Below are 6,165 nucleotides of genomic sequence, written 5' to 3'. Positions count from 1 at the left end.
TGCTCAGGGCAGAGCTCTGATTGAAGCTTTTCCCGCACTCAGAGCATGTGTAGGGCGTCTCCCCTGTGTGGATTCTCTGATGTCTGATAAGGTGTGCGCTCCAACTGAAGCTTTTCTCACACTCAGAGCATGTGTAGGGCGGTTCTCCTGTGTGTATTCTACGATGTGTGATAAGGGCAGAGCTGTGATTGAAGCTTTTCCCACATTCAGAGCATGTGTAGGCCGTCTCCCCTGTGTGGATTCTCTGATGTCTGATAAGGTCTGAGCTCTGATTGAAGCTTTTCCCACACTCAGCACATCCATACCGTTTCTCACAGGTGTGGATTCTCTTATGTGCAATAAGGTTTGAGCTCTGATTGAAGCTTTTCCCACACTCAGCACATCCATATGGTTTCTCACCTGTGTGGATTCTCCTATGTGTGCTCAGGGCAGAGGTCTGATTGAAACTTTTCCCACATTCAGAGCATGTGAAGGGTGTCTCTCCTGTGTGGATTCTCTGATGTCTGATAAGGTGTGAGCTCCGATTGAAGCTTTTCCCACACTCATGGCATGTGTAGTGTGTCTCTTCCAAGTTGATTCTGTCGCGTGTTATAAGGTCTGAGTGGTTACTAAAGTTTCCCTCTGGCCTCTGCTGAGTCTCACAGGCTTTTGCTTTTTCTGGGAGTGCACAACTCCCGGAAACATTCCCTTTGGATCTTCCTGATAATGTTCCTTGTGGTTCTAGTTGCTCAGCATCTTCCTGCTGGGGTTTCTCCTCCTCATTCTCACTCACCATCCCATCACCTGATGGGAGACAGAGAAAATCCAGACATAGGTCACTCCCTGTGCCAGAAAGAAAGGAAATCTCAGAGAGAGGAATGGAAAAAGGGATGAACAAACCAAAATATGTGTGGGAGAGATCAAATGTATCAGGAGCTGATTTTCCCCAAACTCGTCCACAGAGGAGAGAGGAAGGGATCAGTTTTAGTCCGCATCTCACCAGAACACTCAGGGCAAAGCGAGATCGGGGAGGGACCTGCTGCCAGTTGTCAGTCAGAATAGGAGGGAAACCATGAGTGACATCTGCCATAATGATTCCACATTTGCAGGGAACAATCCTGAACTTGGAGAGCTCACAGGGTCTTTGTAGGGCATCCCAATTGTTTCCTGCATTCCTAAACAGTTGTTGAGTTGGTTTAACCAATTCCTCACCTGTGAAGGCAGCTCTCGGGAACACTTCTTTCTCAGAGCCCTGGAGGTCTGGGACCCACGGCTCTTCCCCTCGTTCCAGCTGCGAGATCACATCAGGTTTGGAAATTGGAAACCCTACTCCAGGCAAAGAAAGCAAGGGAGGTCAGTGGAGTTTGTGGGATACTTGTCACAAAAAATATTCCATGGTTTTACCCCCAGCTCATTTTTAAGCAGTAACATCTGTAGCCCTCAGGATTAATCTGCTTGCCTGCATAAATATATCTTTTCTTAAAAGTACTGTATTGTAATACGTTTATTAATTCATATTAAAAATAAGTTTGGCTGTAATGCAAGAAACCTACAGGCCAGAAACCTGCATGTTAAGCTAAAGCAAAGTTAGCATAGCTATATCCTGTACCCTTTTACCCAGAAAAGCAAAGATGACCTTTTTAACTTGTTTTTCCTATACTCAAATAAAGTGCCTACGCTTAGGTCTAAGACCCTTTACCTAGACCAATAGACAATGAAGATGGCACAGGGGATTTTTCAAAGTTGTACCCACAGACTTAGCAAGTACACCACAAGTGCGCACATACCTGTCATCCATACGCACATACATATTAGCCTATGGGGTAAGCGTACCCTAACATTTCTATGGGGGAAAACTGAAATTTGGGCATAAGAGGAAGGATTTCCGGCATTTATTTCTATAAAAAGAGGTAACCTACCTCACTATGATACCCCCACCCCCATCCCCTCCTCCTCAGTCTTCACTACACTTCACCATCTTCAATGATTTATTAATTATTATTAATTAAAATAAAAATTAAATTAAGTTGATAAAACAAATCAACATTACTAACACACCCCAAATCAGGCTACACATCCCAAGGCTATCTTCCTTGGCTCAAAGTGGCAGGAGAGTTATTATTATAATAAATCATACTCATTACCTTAGTGCCTAAGGACCAACTAACAGTGGGTCCCCATTGTGCTAGGCAAAGTGCAAACAGAGAATAGTAGATGGCCCATGCCCTGAAGAATTTACAATCTAAATAGACAAGACAGACACAGAATGGGGGAAGGGGTAGAACCCACTGTTAGAATAGAAATATTCAGGCCTGCCTGTAAAGCCTATACTTTAAGAACTTAGGTGTATTTTTATCACTTTGTCTTATACCCCTGTAGCTAGCTAAGAATTAAAATCACAGTCCACTTGTGTATGGGCCGTCTCTCACTAGTATAGTCTGAGGCCTTGTTCTTAGGCTAAGGCCTTTGGCTAAGCAGCAGGTGGCCCCCATAAGCTGGGAAGCGAAGGGTCACATCCTCAACTCCCAAACCAGTCACACTGAAATAAGGTGGTATTGGGGTGTTAGGAAGACGATCCTGTCCGGATAGCGCCCATCACCACCAGATACAGAAACAGATCTTAAGATGGTTAAAGAAAACTAAGGGTATGTCTACACTACGGGATTAATCCGAATTTATATAATTCGAATTTGGGAAACAGATTGTATAAAGCCGAATGTATGCAGCCACACTAAGCACATTAATTCGGCGGTGTCCGTCCATGTACCGGGGCTAGCGTCGATTTCTGGAGGATTGCACTGTGGGTAGCTATCCCATAGTTCCCGCAGTCTCCCCCGCCCATTGGAATTCTGGGTTGAGATCCCAGTGCCTGATGGGGCAAAAAACATTGTCGCAGGTGGTTCTGGGTACAGCCTCACCCCTCTCTCCATGAAAGCAACGGACCGCAGACAACCATTTCGAGCCTTTTTTCCTGGGTGAACACTGCAGACTCCATACCACGGCAAGCATGGAGCCCGCTCAGCTCAAGACAGCAGTCATGAACATTGTAAACACCTCGCGTGTTCTCATGCAGTTTATGCTGAGCCAGGACCAGAAAAACGAGGCGAGGAGGCGGCGGTGACAGCAGTGCAGCAACAAGCGTGATGAGGACATGGACATGGACACAGAATTCTCTCAAACCGCGGGCCCCGGTGCTTTGGAGATCATGTTATTAATGGGGCAGGTTCTATCCATGGAACGCCGATTCTGGGCCCGGGAAACAAGCACAGACTGGTGGGACCGCATAGTGTTGCAGGTGTGGGACAATTTCCAGTGGCTGCGAAACTTTCGCATGCGTAAGGGCACTTTCATGGAACTTTGTGACTTGCTGTCCCCTGCCCTGAAATGCCAGAATACCAAGATGAAAGCAGCCCTCACAGTTGAGAAGCGAGTGGCAATAGCCCTGTGGAAGCTTGCAACACCAGACAGCTACCTGTCAGTCGGGAATCAATTTGGAGTGGGCAAATCTACTGTGGGGGCTGCTGTGATGCAAGTAGCCAAAGCAATCACTGAGGTGCTGCTACAAAAGGTAGTGACTCTGGGAAAATGTGCAGGTCATAGTGGATGGCTTTGCTGCAATGGGATTCCCTAACTGTGGTGAGGCGATAGATGGAACCCATATCCCTATCTTGGCACCAGAGCACCAGGGTACCCAGTACATAAACTGCAAGGGGTACTTTTCAATGGTGCTGCAAGCACTTGTGGATCATAAGGGACGTTTCACCAACATCAACATGGGCTGGCCAGGAAGGGTTCATGATGCTCATGTCTTCAGGAACACTACTCTGTTTAAACAGCTGCAGCAAGGAACTTACTTCCCAGACCAGAAAATAACCGTTGGGGATGTTGAAATGCCAATAGTTATTCTTGGGGACCCAGCCTACCCCTTAATGCCATGGCTCATGAAGCCACACACAGGCAGCCTGGACAGGAGTCAGGAGCTGTTCAACTACAGGCTGAGCAAGTGCAGAATGGTGGTAGAATGTGCATTTGGCCGTTTAAAAGGTCGCTGGCGATCGTTACTGACTCGCTCAGACCTCAGCCAAACCAATATCCCCATTGTTATTTCTGCTTGCTGTGTGCTCCACAATCTCTGTGAAAGTAAGGGGGAGACCTTTATGGCGGGGTGGGAGGCTGAGGCAAATCGCCTGGCTGCTGATTACGTGCAGCCAGACACCAGGGCGATTAGAAGAGCACAACAGGAAGTGCTGTGCATCACAGAAGCTTTGAAAACCAATTTCATGACTGGCCAGGCTACAGTGTGAAATTTCTGTTTGTTTCTCCTTCATGAAAACCCGCCCCCTTTATTGACTCATTCTCTGTAAGGAACCCACCCACCCTCCCCCTTCCCCCAGCTTGCTTTCAAAGGAAATAAAGTCACTATCGTTTAAAGATCATTTATTCTTTATTAATTGATTATAAAAAGAGGGAGGGAACCCAGGTGGGGTTTGGGAGGAGGATCGGCGGGAAGGAAAAGGCCACTAAAAAAAGGTTAAAAAAATGACAGCCTTTTGCTTGGGCTGTCCACTGGGGTGGAATGGGAGGGTGTACGGAGCCTCCCCCCCCCCCGCGTTCTTACACATCTGGGTGAGGAGGCTATGGAACATGGTGAGGGGGGAGGGGGGGTTATACAGGGGCTGTAGCGGCACTCTTATCTTGCTGCCATTCCTGAAGCTCCACCAGACGCCGGAGCATGTCTGTTTGCTCACGCAGCAGCCCCAGCGTTGCATCCTGCCTCCTCTGATCTTCCTGCCGCCACCTCTCATCTCAAGCATCTCTCCTCTCCTCACGTTGGTCCCTCCTGTCCTCACGTTGGTCCCTCCTGTCCTCACGTTCACTGGCTTCTTTCCTATACTTTGAAACCGTGTCCTTCCACTCATTCAGATGAGCTCTTTCACTGCGGGTGGATTCCATGATTTCTGCGAACATATCGTCTCGCGTCTTCTTTTTCTGACGCCTTATCTGAGATAGCCTTCGGGACAGAGGAGGGAGGCTTGAAGAATTTGCAGCTGCTGGAGGGAGGGAAAAAAGGAGAGAATTTTTTAAAAAGATACATTTTGCAGAACAATGCTTATACTCTTTCATGGTGACCAACACTATTCACATTACATAGCACATGTGATTTCTGTGCAAGGTCGCATTTTGCCTCTTAATATTGAGTGCCTGTGGCTTTGCTGCTAGAGATCACAGACGCAGGTCCGGGCAACAGAATTCGGCTTGCATGTGGCCATGGTAAGCCATTGTCTTTCGGCTTCTGCGCCCTCCTTTCCCACATACCAAGCAAAGCCTGTTGAGTGCTGCGGTTTTCCTGTTAACCTTCAGCAGCAAAAAACAAACTGACCCCCCCCCATCCAATTCTCTGGATGATCGCTTTATCCCTCCCCCCACCGCGTGGCTGGTATCAGGGAAGATCCCTGCAGGAACCAAACTAACACCCCCCACCCTGCCATGCCTTCTCTGGCTTGGCTAACTGCAGGGGAGGATTTCTTTTCAGCCACAGGCAAACAGCCCAGTAGGAACGGCCACCTCTGTCCCCTTAATTAAATTCCCGTATTTCAACCAGGTTACCATGAGCGATATCACTCTCCTGAGGATTACACAGCAAGATAAAGAACGGATGTTGCTTGAATGCCAGCAAACACCGGGACCATACGCTGCCAGGCTTTGTCATGCAATGATACCAGATTACTTGCTGCAAGCATGGCGCGGTCAAGTGTCCTACCATGGAGGACGGAATAAGGCTGCACTGTCCAGAAACCTTGTGGCAAGGCTTTTGGAGTACCTCCAGGAGAGCTTCATGGAGATGTCCCTGGAGGATTTCCGCTCCATCCCCAGACACGTTAACAGACTTTTCCAGTAGCTGTACTGGCCGCGAATGCATCCCAAGTCCTCAGGGCAAAGTAATCATTAAAAAACTCTTGCTTTTAAAACAAGTTTTATATTTTAAAAGGTAAACTCACCTGAGGTCCCTTCCATGGGGTCGTGGTCTTGGATACTGGCTTGGGAGAGTTGGGAGGGTACTTCAGTCAGGCTGAGAAAAAGATCCTGGCTGTTGGGGAGAACGGAGTGCTGGGTGCTCTCCGCAAGCTCGTCCTCCTCCTCTTCCCCGTCCGCAGAATCCTCAGGTGTAGCTGATGAGATTATCCC

General features: G+C 48.0%; 1 pseudogene; it reads right to left on the bottom strand.

The window, feature by feature from the left end:
• The window catches only part of LOC112124918, a 377,084-nt pseudogene that overhangs the window by 1,726 nt on the left and 369,193 nt on the right, over window positions 1-6,165 (bottom strand).

This window comes from Terrapene carolina, unplaced genomic scaffold (genome assembly GCF_002925995.2).
Source record: "Terrapene carolina triunguis isolate 2854851 unplaced genomic scaffold, T_m_triunguis-2.0 Scaffold751, whole genome shotgun sequence".
Classification (NCBI taxonomy): Eukaryota; Metazoa; Chordata; order Testudines; family Emydidae; genus Terrapene; species Terrapene triunguis.
Note: the sequence above shows the minus strand (reverse complement) of the source record. Positions and strands in the feature narration are given on the sequence as shown.